Source organism: Camellia sinensis, chromosome 6, assembly GCF_055761805.1.
Source record: "Camellia sinensis isolate YWXY chromosome 6, ASM5576180v1, whole genome shotgun sequence".
Lineage (NCBI taxonomy): Eukaryota > Viridiplantae > Streptophyta > Magnoliopsida > Ericales > Theaceae > Camellia > Camellia sinensis.
In genome coordinates, this window is record NC_138966.1 from 85,433,754 (window position 1) to 85,450,778 (window position 17,025).

The 17,025-nt window shown below is 37.9% G+C and overlaps 1 long non-coding RNA gene across 1 annotated transcript; it reads left to right on the forward strand.

The window, feature by feature from the left end:
- Positions 1-952: 952 nt before the first annotated feature.
- LOC145792752 (uncharacterized) lies at positions 953-16,767 on the forward strand. Its single transcript, XR_014332554.1, has 3 exons — positions 953-1,594; positions 15,766-15,855; positions 15,934-16,767. It is a non-coding gene; the product is annotated as an uncharacterized LOC145792752 (long non-coding RNA).
- The last annotated feature ends 258 nt before the right edge of the window (positions 16,768-17,025 follow it).

Genomic DNA, 17,025 nt, shown 5'->3' on the forward strand with positions numbered 1-17,025 from the left:
TGACGGAGGCCCAACAATACCTCTAGTTGATTTTCTCAAATGAGGAGAAGCCTTTCCCTTTTTTATACATGTTGAAAACATTTTGTTTGCACATTTTCAATATTCTAATAACCGAAAAGGTTGAGCCTTTCTTAAGTTTCCATAATTCGAACCATTTATTATAAACTCTCAATGTATATCATTTACGAAAACAATTAAATTAATTTGATAATCATAATATTTTCATTTGTCTAGAAAAAAGGACCACATACATGATTTTAAAAATAAATTATCCATTTTATTAAAGACAAATACAATAAAATAAAAATATATTACAATTATGAGATTAAATTTTATTTATTTATTTATTTTTAATACCAAAGGTTTTATTATAGAACTTGTTGGGGATGACATCCCTTAGCACACTTTTTTTTAATCTTTTCTAGGTTATATTATCTTTATATTTTTCTTCACATATTTTTTAAAAAATATAATCATTCCAAACAACCCTAAATGAACCTATTAAATCCTCAAATTTTCGTAGATCATGTTTGATTAACAAGATTAATAGTGAATGTATTAATAATCTCATCAAATTAGTATTGTATTCACTATTCAATTGGATTAGTAAGATAAATTATCTCTTTATCCATTGTTTGATTTAAATTGGATAAGAAAATATATGAAGGTAAAAGAGTTTTTTTTATTTTATTTTTCAACTTACGATATATAATCTCACCCCTATTTCATTACTAATAATCTTACAAATTTATTGAATTAATTATCTATTAAATTAATAATTCTAAAATAAAATTTTAAAACAAATATAAAATTATTAAATTCACAAATTAATAATCTCAATCACATACTCCCATTATGTCAATCAAACATCTCCTTAAATTATTAAAATTTAAATGCAAGAGAAGAGCAATCTCACCTGAAAAATCCCACGCATACAGGTAAAAGACAATTTTCTGGCCCCTAACCGAACGCATAGAATCCGAACACCAGACACCGTGGCGTACCGAACCGCCACCTCACGTCTCGTTCCCACATTCTATACATACATTACATATATGTATGTATATACACAGAGAGAGAAAAGGACAAAAACCGAGTGTAATGACGGTGCCGGAAGGCCATCGCCGCCGAGCCCGGCCTAGACCGGCGGTCCTAGACCCGGTCCGACCTCGAGTCCCTCTAAAAAAATGATTGACAGTGGCTTCAATCGCATGTGGCATACTTTTCGGATGGGCTCTACAGCTCTCTCTTAACACCATACGTATAGGAGCTCGGAATCCCCCACAAGTATGCCAGCGTAATTTGGCTCTGCGGACCGCTTTCCGGTTTCTTCGTCCAACCTCTGGTCGGCCACTTGAGCGACCGGTCCACCAGCCGGTTCGGCCGCCGCAGACCGTTCATCGCCGCCGGAGCAGCTTCGATAGTACTGGCCGTTCTCATTATCGGATTCTCGGCTGATATTGGGTGGTTGTTTGGTGACAGAGGTGAATCGATGGTGAGAGCTATCGCAGCTTTTGTGGTAGGGTTTTGGTTGCTGGATGTTGCTAATAATATGACTCAGGACCTTGTAGGGCTCTGCTTGCTGATCTCACTGGTAAGCTCTCCTTTTCTATATGATATTAGTATTGCTTCATATTTTTTGGGGTTTTGTTAAATTGTTGTTGAAATTATTTTATTTTATTATGACTAGGGCTGCAAACCAATATGAATAGATTGAGTTTTAGCTTATTTAAAGCTCTTTCGAGCTCGACTCGGCAAATTTTAGGCTCCTTTGCTGATTTGAGCTTGAGTAGATCCAAACTTGAGCTCGGCTTGAATAGGCTCATGTATAATGATATAGTAAATCAATATTTGTTTTTAATATTATCTCAAATAAATTTTCATTAATTTGTTTTATTTATGTGTTTATGTGTTTATGTTTGGTGTTTATGCAATTTTACTTATTTGATTGATAAGATTTATTAATAACGCGAGATTTGTTTTTTCTTAATGGTAAAATTTTGACCTAATTACCTTGAAGTTATGTGTTAAAGTCTCCCACACACACATTGATGTGTACTATTTGGATGTTTTTATATTTTGCTCGTAAATATGTATTCTTTCTCTTAATGCACTTGTTATAAGTTTTGTCTTTTTATGCTTGAGCATGGCTTGTTTATTAATCGAGTTGAGTTGAGTCTATTGACAAACTGAGATCGAGCTTGGCTTGAACTCTAGCTCAGCTAATTTTTAGTGAGCCGAGCTCAAACACTCCAATATTCGGCTCGACTCTGCTTGTTCACAGATCTTAGTTTGTTGTTCCAAATTGTTAATGACATTATAATTTTTTGACACAAATATTTATTTTGTCTCTCAAACTATCACACTTGTATTACGTTGGGCCTTGATTGGTGGAGTTTAATGGGGTTGATTATGGCTTCATTTTTTTTTTTTGTGTCTGTGTGGTTATTTTTATAATTTGTGTAAGAATGTTTGGTACGAGACCAAAAAAAAAAAAAAAAAAGGTTAAAATAAGATGAAAAAAATTGATTATTAGAAACTGGAAAGTAATGTTTTTAACTACCATATTTTGATTACCTACTTTCAACTTGCAAGGCCTTTTATTGAATTGTCAATTTTAACAATTGACACTTTAAACTACTAAAATTAGTTCACTTTGCCTCAAATCATTAATGGTGTTACAGTTTTTAAGAAAAACTACATGACTAGGCGACAAATAGATGATAGTGCAAGCGACACTAGAGAGAAAAGAGAGCTCCTCTCGTGCGAGATTCATACCTCTCTCACACGGATGGTTGTATAATTGGTTTGCATGACTTTTGGGGTTATACAAGATTGAATAGAGGGAGTGGGTATAGGGTGAATTATGGGGATGTGTGATGTGGGGAAGAGAAGTCAGAGGTGGTGGTCTTCCACGATTATAATTGAGAAGAATAAGAAATCTCTCATTTTATTGAGGATGACAAAAATCGTGGACACCACTTTCTTAGAAGTATATGCGTTTCTCATTTTTCTCAAGTTGACACCAGTCTTCCAACGAGCCTTTGATACCTCCCTCTGTCCACATGATCTCTGTCACTACTGAGCCTATGATTAGCCTCTATAGGAGAATCAGCTAGTCTACACCCCAGCATGGTACTTCCTCAGGTACAAGATATACTTCCTTTTAGAAATGAAGATGCCCCTCTCTGATCTAGTAATCTTAATCCCAAGAAAGTACTGTAAGGGACCAAGATCTTTGATTTCAAATTCCATGGAAAGTTGAGTTTTGACATAGACATTTCCTCTTCATCATTGCCTGTCACCACAATGTCATCCACATACACGATAAGGATAGTGATCTTAGCTCCACACTGTTTGATGAACAAAGGATGATTTGCATGGCTTTAGTTATACCCAAATCTGAGCATCGCCTTAAGGAACCTGTCGAACCAAGCCCTAGGAGATTGTTTCAACCCATACAAGGCCTTCTTTAACCAGCAAGCCTTCCCTTTAGTGGCTAAAGAAGAAAAACCTAGAAGGACATCCATATATACTTCTTCCTCTAGATCCCCATGAAAAAATGCATTCTTCATTCTTCACATCCAATTGCTGTAATGGCCACCCTAGATTTGCTACACAGGAAAGAAGGACATGAATGGAATTCATTTTGGCCACTGGAGCAAAAGTCTCTTGATAGTGAATGCAATAGGTCTGAGTAAACCCTTTAGCAACTAGCCTCGCCTTATATCTCTCTATGGTCCTATTGGCTTTCTGCTTAACTATGAACACCCATTTGCACCACACAGGCCTTTTCCGGATTGGTAGAGAAACTAACTCCCAAGTGCCATTTTTACCCAGTGCTCTCATCTCCTCTACCATAGCCTCTTTCCACTTTTGATCACTAAGAGCTTCCTTCGAACCCTGTAGAATAGATATAGAGGACAAAGATGAAACAAAGGGACGATACGACTTAGATAATGAATCATATAACACAAAATGCGATATGGGATGTTGAGTACAGATTCTAACTCCTTTCCTAAGAGCAATGGAAAGATCTGAATAAACTTTATGAGCATCACTAGAAAGGACAGGAGAATTAGTAACCAATGACTCATTACCTGAAACAGGAGACGAAGATGATGAAACTGGAGATGGAGATGATTGGCCTGGCAGCACATCTAGCACATGTTCCTTCTGTCATCAAGGGTAGATCTAGAGATATGTTCTATCCAACCAACTAGTCTTCCTCTGATCACAAGACTCCCCCTGAACACAAGGAATCACCTCCCCCCTCACTACATGGCTCACCCTTCCCTTCACAACCACTGGAAGGAGAAAACATAGAATTTGGAAGACCAATCTCTCTTGGAATAGAAATCTTCCCTTGAAGAGAGGAGCCCGGGAAGAATGGCTGAGGCTCACAGAAGGTAACATCTATAGAAACATAAACCTTGCGAGTGTGAGGGTCATAGCACCGATAGCCTTTTGGGATAGAGGAATAACTGAGGAAGATACACTTTAGGGCCTTGGGATCAAGTTTACTGCGAATGGACCGTGGGGAATGGACAAAGCAGACACAACTAAAGACCTTAGGCGGAAGGGAAACAGGCTGAACAGACGTGTGAGGAATAAGGTCAAGGGGACGTTGAAGCTGGAGGACACCTGAAGGCATGCAATTAATAAGATATGTAGCAATAAAGACCGCATCACCTCAATATGGTTTAAGAACGTGCATCGTGAACATAAGAGCACGAGCAACCTCAATAAGACGACGGTTCTTGTGTTTGGCAACACCATTCTGTTCTGGGGTACTAACATGACTGGTTTAATAAAGAATGCCATAGGCTTTAAAATAAGCCCAAAATGCACCGTCAATATATTCAATACCATTGTCACTCTGGAGGACTTTAATGGGGGTAGCAAATTGAGTAAGCACCATCTTATAAAATGTTTGAAAAGATGAGAAAATTCATTTTTGGCCTGGAGTAAGTAAACCCAAGTCACACGAGAATAACAATCAATGAAAGTGACAAACCACCGATAACCAGAAAGAGACAAAATATGAGATGGACCCTAAACATCAGAATGAATAACCATAAAAAGAAAAAAGCTTCTTTTATTAATAGGAGGATAACAAGAACGTTTATGTTTAGCAAACTCATAAGCATCACAATGGAAATTATTCTTATGACAATCTTTGACTAATGTAGGAAAACATTTCTCTAAAATAGAAATAGAAGGATGTCCTAAACGCCTATGCCACTGGCGTAATAGAAGGGGGGCAGAAGTGTCAATCGCTTGAAAAGCCTGTTGACAAGAGCCAAGGGTAGAAAGGTCAGCATCAAAAAAATACAAGCCCCCATATGCTTTAACATTGCCAATCGTTCTCCTCGTAGCTAGTTCCCGGAAAACACAATGAGAGGGATAAAAAATTATGGAACAATTTAGCGAATTTGTAAGACGACAAACAAAGAGTAAATTAATAAAGAACTGGGGAACATGAAGAACAGAAGAAATAGAAATCGAGGGAGAGCAATGAACAGAGCCTGTCCCAGACATATTACTTTATCGTTGCCAGAACAAGGGGAGTAAGAATGAAAAAGATGAGACAAACTTGTCATGTGGTCGGTAGCACCTAAATCAATGACCCAAGGACATGAAGGGGACGAAGACGCACTCAAGGCACTTGTAGGAATACCTGTGGACGCAAAGTTAAAAGTCAAGGGAGAATCAAAAGTAGGAGCAGAGGAATCAAGCCAGGCCATCAAACGCCTGAGAGTGTGCAACTCATCATGGGAAAGGGTGGCAGAATCTCCCGAGGTGCTAGTCGAGGACTCAGTGAGATTGGCCTGAGAACAAACAGAGCCACCACGGCCACTAGTACTACCACAGGCACTACCCCGCCCTAGAGGAGGATGACCATGCAACTTCCAACAATGTTCCTGATCATGTCAGTCTTTGTCACAATAATCACATATAATCTGACTATGATCAATACTACCACCTTTACCCCAGATTTGGAGAAGGAGCCATCCTTGGGAGCAGAAGAAATAGCCAAGGCAAAGCGATCTTGGAGAGGTTGATGAACCATAGCACTATGCTTGCTCTCTTCTTGTTGAACATAAGCATATGCCTCACGTACAGTGGGGAAAGGATCACGACCGAGAATCTAAACCAGAATCTGATCATACTTAATGTTAAGGCCCCCAAGGAAATCATAGACCCGCTTCTTGGATACCATCTGCTGAAAGGTAGTAGCATCTTGGGAACAAACGGCTTAGAAATTCTGATAATAATCGAGTTCTTGCCACAAGCTACTTAACTCGGCATAGTACTTGGCAAGGGACCTATCCTTCTGATCAAACCCCCGTATTTTCTTCCGCAACTCATAGGCCTGAGCATCGTTATCACCTATGAAGCATGGACACTCCAATATCGGTGTCGTGGTGGTGTCCGACATACGGACACGCCGAGGACACAGGGACATGCTGGGGATAGTACGGGACACGCCAGATGGCGTGTCCCTTTAATTTAATGATTTTTTTGTAGAGGACACAGCGGGGACACGCGTGTCCATATCGGGACACGACATGGCTCACTTTTTTTTTTCTTCTTCTTTTGCCTCTCTTATTTAGTGCTTTTGTGAAAAATATTGTTAAATGCTGAATGTTTTCCCCTTCTCGTCTTAGTTCTTGTTATCGTTCGTTATGACTTTTTTGTGAATGGATGATTTATTAATCGTTTAAATGTAGTGGTTATATTTATTGAATTAATGTTACTATGTTAGTGTTTGTTAATTTTGATTTAGGATGAATGTAATATGAATCCACATAACACATAAAAATATATATATATATATATAAAATAATAAAAAAAACATTCGCCGTGTCCCCCTCCTTGTCTTTGCCCCCATTTTTTAGAAATTGCCGTATCCTGTGTCAGTGTCCTTGCTTCATAGGTTACCACGCTGGGAATACATCTGAGCAGCAACAATCCATATCTCATGAGCAATATCCATCAAAACAAAAGAGCGACTTATACTAGGATGAATAGAATTAGTGTGTCAAGTCATGACAAGAGCATTCTCCATAAGCCATTTGTCTCGGGCTAATCCATCCTCCTTGGGAGCTGTGGTATGCCATGAGCAGTAATGGCCAATTGAAAAGAACACGACCAAACCAAGTAATTAGTGCCATCCAACTTAACGGACGTAAGCTGAAGAGAGGAATGTTCACTAAGAGAGACATGGGGACTGAACTCTTTCACTTCACTACTTACAAGGGTCTTACCATCATCAGCCATGGCCTAAACAATGTGAGCACACCCAAAGAATAATCCAGCCACAACCCAACAGCAGCAAAGATAGGGCAAAAAAAAAATCACACTAAAGCAGGAGACCAAAAACAAGCTTGTGGAGACCCAAAAGCAATCAACCGAAGCATTGGGGGGCTGAAAATCAATCAAACACCATCCAGATGCAGCAACCAATGGTAAAGAAGCCTGGAAAAGCCCCAGTTGGCTGCTAGAGAAGGCAGCCCAAGTGTTGGATTGAAGCAAAAACAGTCAAAAGACAGAAATTGAAAAAATAGGCCTATTTTTCCTAAACATAAAGAAAAATTGGAAAAACTAGGCAACCAAGAACAAAAATTTTTGAAATTTTTTTTTGAGAACCCCCCCTACCCTAGACAATCATGGTAGGGAATTTTTTTTTTCTTTTTTTTTTTACATTATGCGGCAGGAACAAAAGGAATAAAAAAATAAAAAATAAATAAATAGAAAAACAAAGAATAAAAACCTGCTCTGATACCAAGTTAATACTGTAGCATAATAGTTGAGAGAGAGAGAGAGAGAGAGATTTGCTGGAAGAGGAGTCATAAAACCTAATTAGGTTTCTTATCTCACTAAGCACTTGTATTTATAATCATAAGAGAATAAGTATAATGACACTAATACCCTCAAGTACATAACAATAATGGAATATGAAAAGTTTCACAACTGAGCTCTTTGCTGGGCAATTTTACTTCTGTAGGCCTTCCCACGCTAGGTTGCTTCACCCTCTAGTCCTCTGTTTGCGGAAAGATGTGACATAAAAACATCTGCACCCAATCCAAAAGGAACCAAAAAGGAACCTGCTTACAACATGATCTAGGAAAGGTCACTATGGTTGTTCAAAAAGATTGTGGGCCTCTCTCTCTCTCTCTCTCTCACGCATCTTGAGATCAAGGTAATGATCACAAGAAGCCTTTCTTTAACAAATAAAATGTAGTGCAAGCCTTATTGAAAAGGACCCTTACTATAGATAGGGATTTAGCATGTTAGTTTGATTGCAAGGGCATGTTAGCACTTTACTAATACGTAGAAAGGGGTGAGCCAAAAATGACAATTCTCAGTAGAGAATTTCATTCATTCCAGGGCTTGCTGTTGAATTAACTCTTGCATTGCAGCTTTACTCCCACTTTGGTTGTACAAAAATATTGTGGTACCTCTCTCTTCATTCCATGCACTTTCACACTAAGAAGCATGGACACAGATACGGATGCGGACACGGCGATTTCAAAAAAATGGGGATACAGGCATGGCGGGGACAAGGCAATAAAATATATTTTCATACTTTTTTATTTGTTATGTAGATTAATATTATATCCAGAAACAATCAATATTAACAAAAAATAACTCCAATTCTTTTCTTTTTTTTTTAAGAAAACACTTCTAAACTAACACTTATAGTTTATATATTTTTCTATAGATGATCTATTAAATATTTAAATCTAATAAAAAAAATAACAAACATTCAACATTCAACATTCATTAGAAGCACTAAATAAAATGGGGAAAAAGCCAACTAGGCATGTCCCTAGTGTGTCCTTGAAGTGTCTCCGACATGTCCCCTAAGGGGAGATGCCATATGGTGTGTAGACACAAATTTTAAAACATGAAGTGTTTCAACACATTTCAAAACTTTATGTTACAAATGTCCACTGTTTAGTTTTTTGGACTAAACAGTGTTGATTATTTGAATAGCAGGTTCCTATTTCCGATCTGTATTCCAGATCGTTAATTACACATTTTTTATATAAATGAAACCTTCGATTAATGAAGAACAAAATAAATGACAGAAGACAATTTAAGAAAAAATAAATATTTTATTGAAATTGTTATGGGTTTTGAACCCTTGAATACAAAGCACAATTCTTAGGTTTGGAACCTTTACCTATTCATCGCCATTCTGCGTTTGTAACGTAAGTTCTTGAGTTCTCTAGGCTTCTTTTCTTCTTTCTTGTAACGACCTCTTTAGCTCTTGATTTCTTTCTCTCTCTCTGATCTTTTCACTTTTGATTTTCTGATCCTTGATCTTGTGTGATGGTCCTCGTATTTATAGAGGGCCATCTAGGTGATAAGAATGCATCATCCTCAATTTGAATTTCAAACTGAACGATAGCGCCATTTGAATTTTGAATAATAGCGCTACATGATTAATCGTATATCTGATTAACCGGATTGATCTTTGGGGTTTTATCCTGTGTGGTGTCCTTGTTGTAGGCTCTACAGATGTCATCTTTCGTAGGCTTCACGTGTCATTTGAGCATCTTGAATAATGTCATTGAACGGTGCAAGTTGATCATTTTGGGAAGTGATTGCCTACAACAATCTTATCATAGGCTCTATGTGTGTCATAGACTGTATTTGAAATTTAAACATAGATTTAGTTGAAATTTATGTGCCAACAGATGTCCCCTCTTGACTTGCACAAGCAAATTTTCTTTACTGTGCGAGTCACGATAAATTGGTACTTTTTTCTAGATTCTTTTTAGGTCTTGGATGGGATTATTTCTTGGCCTTGATCCCTTTCTACCACTTTTCAGGCTTTGTATTTTTTTTTTAATGGGTTGATTGCTCCTTATAGTTCATGGGCCTTTTATTATTTTTTGTTGCATGGGCCCCTTTTTATGGACTTCGGTCTTTTCATGGTCTCTTTTTTTTTTGCATGGCCCTTTTTTTTTGGCATGGGCCGCTTTTCATGGACTTTTTTTTTTTTTTTTCCGTAAGGGTCATGGGTAAGATCCAAAGATTTAATTGGACCTTTCCTTTTGTGGGCCTCCAACTTGCCACCATTTTTTTTTTTGGCAGCAGATTCTTTTCTAGGCCATCATGGGTTTTTCTAGACCACCATGGACCTTTCCTTTTCTAGGCCACCATTTTTTTAATTGGTCTTTTTCTTTTGTGGGCCTCCAACTTGCCGCCATTTTTTTTTACAGCAGATTTTCTTCTAGGCCAATCATGGACCTTTCTTTTTCTAGGCCACCATTTTTTAATTGGGCCTTTTCTTTTGTGGGCCTCCAACTTGCCACTTTATTTTTATTTTTTTTTTATTTTTAGGATCAAATTTTTTTTTACTGCAGATATATATATATTTTAGGAGTTTGTCTAAATGAAATATGATGGATTGGCATTGATAGGATTTTAAATCCTATATGAACTCTTGCTTCTTTGGAGTGTTTTAAGAGACTGCTACCTATTTTCTTAAGCAAAACTTTTTACTTTATATAACACCTATTCATGCATACAACCCATATATATTTTCCCAACAGCTTTCTTCCTTCCAGCAGATATTTTTTTTTTGTTTCCAGCAACCTCTCTTTTTTTTTTCTCTGCAAATTTTGTAGTGCATATTAGATCTTCATCCTTCAAGTTTATTTCCATCAGAAGTTGTCTGGCCATTGTCTTTCTCCTCTTCCCAGCAGAAGCTGTTCTTCTTACACTTTAAAGAAGGTACAAAAGAATTCCTTCAAATTCCTTTTAATTAGGTATACTTCCCTATTTGTTGCTTCTCCTTTTTTTTTAACAGCATGTATTTGTTTATTTAGCATTTTTTTTTTTTTAAACCCAAATATGAACGCACATTTTTTTTTTTTTTTTTTGGTTTTAAGACATGAAGACCAAAAAATTGTCTGTGTGGAAGACACGACTTTAGCGTGTCAACAAAGACTTTTTGATCGCATATAACCAAATTTGATCGCATAAGACTTTTTTTTTTATTTTTTTATTTTTTTACAGCACCAAACTGTTTAGCAGTTTTTTTATTTTTTATTTTTTATTTTTTAACCCTTTTTTTTGTAGACTATGAATCTAAATAGGCCAAACAAAGTCCTTGTCAGAGAGTCTTCTTCTTCTTTTTTTTTTTTTGTTTTGAAGAAGAAGAAGAAGAAAAAAAAAAATTATGAACCAAAGATCTCATATCCTCTATGAACAGTTGAAAGGATTTGTCCAGAGAATGGATATGTGTGTGGTAAAGAAGGATTCGCCCCCTAAAACAGTCTTCGTAATAGCTGTAAAGCTTTCTTACTTGATTCCTTGTTGTCCATGGGTTCACAAAAGACAAGGTTTCTGGTGAAACGATACAAATTTGATCGCATAAGACTTTTTTTTTTTCCTTTTTTCAAATCAAACATTTTCAAAAATCCCAAATTTGATTATATTTTTTTTTTTTTTTTGAAGAACACAAAAGACAAGGTTTCTGGTGAAACGATACAAATTTGATCGCATAAGACTTTTTTTTTTTCCTTTTTTCAAATCAAACATTTTCAAAAATCCCAAATTTGATTATATATATATATTTTTTTTTGAAGAACAAACCAGTACAAGTTACTTTTTTTTTTATTCCCACACTAGCTTCATGGATACCATGCTTTTCTTTTTTTTTTTGCTAAATCATAAATCTACATAAGATTTAGGCCTCTACTTCACCATGGAATCCCAATTTGGGATTAAACCTGGCAACTTGCTACTTATGTTTCTCAGTGGTGCTTTTGGTAAAAGGTAGAGGACGATTTCATTAGAGGACGATTTTATGAAATTACAGAGACCTCGTTACAAATTACATTGCTCCATCTTTTCTTGAACCCAGTTTGTTTATCCCCGAAATTTGTTAAAGCATCCAAACCTATAGAAGAGGCAAATTCTTTGGTTTTATTCTTGCTGGATGGACTTGGAACATTCTGTTCAATTGCTGCTCACAAATTTTGTACATAGCTTACAACGCACATCAATTGCTCAACACTAGTTCAAAGCGTCTACTTTTTCTCACTCACTAGCGAAAAAAAAAGGGGTAAATTACAGAAAATCCTGCTTAGAGATTGCAACTATAGTCATGGTTGTGTTGGCTGTTAGTGTTGGATAATGAATGCTTCGTTCCCTGAATCTTTTGGTAGTTGTATCCTTTTTGTAGTCTGTACAATTGAATGAGTTTTAAGGCTTATGTCTGACAACATTTTTTTGTGTTTTTTTTTTTTCAAATCTAATCTAATCAAGGCCTGCCCCTCGTGATTTGTGCAAGTGAATTTTAGCTGTACGAATCACGACCACAATTTTGTTTTTTTTTTTCTTTTTTTTCTTTTTGCAATTATTTCATGTCTTTTTACCGCTTTTGCTGGCAACACGCAAGGCATCAGAGTTTTGCAAGTATCATTGCCACCTCCAGCCTAATGGCAATGAGTAGCTTGAACCCTTGGCAGTAATTATGTCCTTTCACCCCAACGGCTTGAATCCTTGGCAGTGATTATGTCCTTTCACCCCAATGGCTTGAATCCTTGGCAGTGATTATGTCCTTCACCCCAATGGCTTGATTCCTTGGCAGTGATTGTGTCCTTCACCCTAATGGCTTGATTCCTTGGCAGTGATTGTGTCCTTCACCCTAATGGCTTGATTCCTTGGCAGTGATTGTGTTCGTCAACCCAATGGCTTGATTCCTTGATTGTGTCCTTCACTCCAATGGCTTGATTCCTTGGCAGTGATTGTGTCTCACCTCAATGGCTTGATTCCTTGGCAGTAATTGTGTCCTTCACCCCAAGGGCTTGATTCCTTGACAGTGATTGTGTCCGTCACCCCAAGGGCTTGATTCCTTGGCAGTGATTGTGTCCTTCACCCCAATGGCTTGATTCCTTGGTAATGATTGTGTTCTTTCACCCCAATGGCTTGATTCCTTGGTAGTGAATGTGTCCTTCACCCCAATGGCTTGATTCCTTGGCAGTGATTGTGTCTCTCACCCCAATGGCTTGATTCCTTGGCAGTGATTCTGTTCGTCACCCCAATGGCTTGATTCTTTGGCAGTGATTGTGTCTTTCACCCCAATGGCTTGATTCCTTGGCAGTGATTGTGTCCATCACCCCAATGGCTTGATTCCTTGGCAGTGATTGTGTCTTTCACCCCAATGGCTTGATTCCTTGGCAGTGATTGTGTCCATCACCCCAATGGCTTGATTCCTTGGCAGTGATTGTGTCCGTCACCCCAACGGCTTGATTCCTTAGCAAAGGGCTTTCGTCAATTGCTTTATATTGTGACATTTTGCCTTCACTTTTTTTTTTAGTCAACATGGAAAGAACACTTGAATATCTTCAACGTGACGAGAGGGATGTATTGGATAAATCTAGTCTGAAAATAATTCGGCACAAACCTATCACTACTTTATTGTCACCCACCGAGTTGGACCCCTACATCCCTTTACATACGGCTTCCGAAGACTTGGTCTATATAGGAATTCGAAACTGGTGTGAGATTCTCGAGAAAGGCACTCCAAATCAATCGGTTCATTCCCTGTCTCAATCCTCCGTTCATTTTCTGAAGACCTTGACTGCTCTGAATTTAATACTCTTCTTTTGAGAATGAAACATGAAAAATTGAAGTGGGATAATTCTTTTAATGTCCGTGGCATCTCTGCCCATTTGCAATCACCTATATGGATTTTTTGGTTGAATGACGTTCTTTCCACATTTGCCCCTATTTTGAAGAAGTGTGGGATTTATGTCGCAATCTATGTATCCCAATTTGCTTATGCTAGAAATGTCGCCCTACTCAAAGAATTCTTAGAGCGGTGGTCACCCGACACCAACACTTTCCATACCATTTACGGCAAACTTGGGAACTCTTTATGGGACCTTCATCGCATTAGCGGGCTCCCCATCCATGGCGAGTTTTATGAAGAGTTCACCTCCTTCAATGACGTTTTATATTCGTCCCAGACATCCAAGGCGTGCCATGGGCTTTTCAATATTTACGCCAGCTCTTTTCAATCCAAGAAGTTTAACCACGGGACTTTCAAATTTATTGACGAATCCCCAACTTCGATTAGTGGTTTTCGACGAAAAGACGAAATCCCTGATGATGTGTATCTTTCTGGATTTTTGGCGAGTTGGCTTAGCGGATTTGTCTTCCCTCACTCTTTTGGGGAAATTCGTCCGACTACCTTTCATACAGCCACCAAAATGGCCTGTGGAACTTTATTTAACCTGGCCACCCCCGTCCTTGCATACCTCTATCATTCTCTTAGTAAAATGGCATCATCACCTTCACCTGGGAAGGAAAATATTCAGGGTCCTTTGCATTACCTTTTTGGATAGATTTCACTATATTTTGTTTAGACTTCATGGGGATCCTGATATTCATTTCATACCATATCTTAGGTTTATTGGAAACCAATCGGCTACCCAGTTTTTTACTGATAAATTTCCATTTGTGGACTCTCTCCTAGCCTATCGTACGGAGTGTCAGTTTAGAGCTCTTACCCATGAAGGTAAACCTTCAGGCATTCTGGTTGACTCTGAAAGGATATCACCTTTCTACCTTGGCTATCTTATAGCTTTGAGGCAAGGGATTTTTACTTTTAAAATGGGATTTAATTTCATTTCTGAACCGTACTCCCCTAACTGATACGGTTGTCAATTTGGGTTTGCTTAAGCGTGCCCTACACCGCTTAATGTATCTTGTCGGCAGCCCTCTGAGTGGTCTAAATTTTATTACAACTGGCGCCATATGCTATGCTGCAGTACAAAAGTCTCATTGGAGTTACCAGGCTCCCGATCTACTTCTCATGTAACCATGCCTTATGCCAATTGGTGGTTGGGAACTTCCTTTACCGTGCTCCAATATGTTACTCATACCCAACCGAAATCTTGACGCAAGAGAACTTGATATGTCAATTAAAGACTGAAAGACGAAGAAGCCGTCTTACTCTAGAGCTAGGTCATCATCTTCACCTATTGCTCTAGAAGCATCGTCACCTCAGAGAATGGATAATAGTCGGTCACCTATTGCTCCTTCCCGATCTAGTTACTCGGTTTCAGATCTCCTTCATCTTTTTGAGGATATGTGTAATTATAAATTTAAAATGAGATTTAGCTTTGAGCAAGTAGATTCTGGCCCTCAATTTTCTAGTCTAGCAAAGCTTTTCCAGAGACTATGTCTACCAGTGATTGTATAGGAACTTCCCAACCAATAGTATCGACCAAAACCCCAATGGACCAATTTCACACATACCTGTACTCTTTTCTTGAAGATAAAGATGAGAATATGATTCAAGAACTCTTTGAGGGAGATGGGTTTGAATTAATTGCCTTGGGTCGTATTCGCATTAAGAGTGTTGAAATTCCTTCTCCTACCAAATCTTTTGATCGTTCTCTCAATGAGAGTAGCGAGAGTGAATATGAGTTTTATTACTACACCTCTCTTTTAGATGGCACACCGACTAAGATCAGTAAATTACCCCTAGCAAATGTAGGTTTTTCTTCTTCTTCTTCGAACAAGCCATCCAAGCTGTTAGAGAAAGGTATAATTTCCCTTTTTTTTTTTATTTATTTTTAAATACCTTTCATTTTCTTAGGCACTGCGCCTCAGACTTCCCCAGCTGCCTCGCATATGCCATTGGCTACCTTTAAGGGTATTCTTATTCATTCCTTGTACCTCATTTTATTTCATCATGTATACATACTCAAGGAACTCTTTTCTCTTTAGATCATGCCACATTGCAGAATCTGTGCTCCACTTGTGGGAATCACAACTTGTCTCCTCCCACACCTAAGTCTCTTCAAGCCGTACACCAAGGTATACTTCATTCATCTCTCTCTATATATATTTTTTTTACCTTCTATGTTTTCATTGAGTCTCTTTCTATTTTCACAGAAATTACTTCCGACACATTGGAAAAGGCAGACGAAATTACTTCTGATACCTCGGAAGAGGCCTAAATTTTTGCAGACTTACTTGAAGCAAATAGGGTTAACAAATTATTTGACCAACTTGAAGCACCCCTTGCTCCATCTAGCCTTGTTTTGGGAACTTCCTCTAACGAAGCAGCCACCCATATTTAGAAAGGTCTTACTATTTCTCTCCAATCAATGACGGATGTTAATGACATGATTGCTGTAGCAAACAACGTTTTCATGATTTTTAAGAGTTTGGGTGTAGACTTCACCTCTTTTTACGAAAAGGTGAAGATATTCCTTGGGTGCTTTGCTTTGAAAACCCAACTTGCAGATTCTTCAAACTTTTCTACCTCATAATTTGGGGCCCAATACTATGAGAAGAAGCTTCATTTCGACAAAGTTTCTAGCGAACATGAACAATTGTCTGCTTCAATTATCAAGTTGGATGAGCACATTGCGGGTCTTAATCCAAGGATTATTCAAACCAAATAGTTACTCAAACAACTTGAAGAGGAATTGTCATCCACCTAAGCGGAACATGCATCCTTTATGTATGATTTTGCACAAGCTTCCGCGAGTGTTTCTAAATCAGAAGAAGACGTGCAAACTGCTCTGAATGTTTTGAGCCAACACAAGAAGAAGAATGGACAACACAGTGTTGTGGAATGTGCTTTTGAAAGGGCTAAGGCTTCTCTTAATGAATGAATGCACTTTTATTTTGTTATTCATAATGTATTTATGAAATTTCGCTCAGTAATAGATTTATTTGTTTTATGAAATTTCTCAATACAATACATTGATTTGTCTTATTTTAGCCGTTCACAGTTTATACTCTTGCGGGCCAAGAGTATCCAATGTTTTATCATCTTAGATTTCAGTGGGGTATTTTAGCAGTTTAACCGCATACAATATCGTTAGTGGTCTACGACTTTTGGCCGTACACAGTTTATTCTCTTGCGGGCCAGGAGTATCCAATGTTTTATCACCTTAGATTTCGGTGGGGTATTTTAGCAGTTTAACCACATACAATACCGTTGGTGGTCTTCGACTGTTGGCCGTACACAGTTTA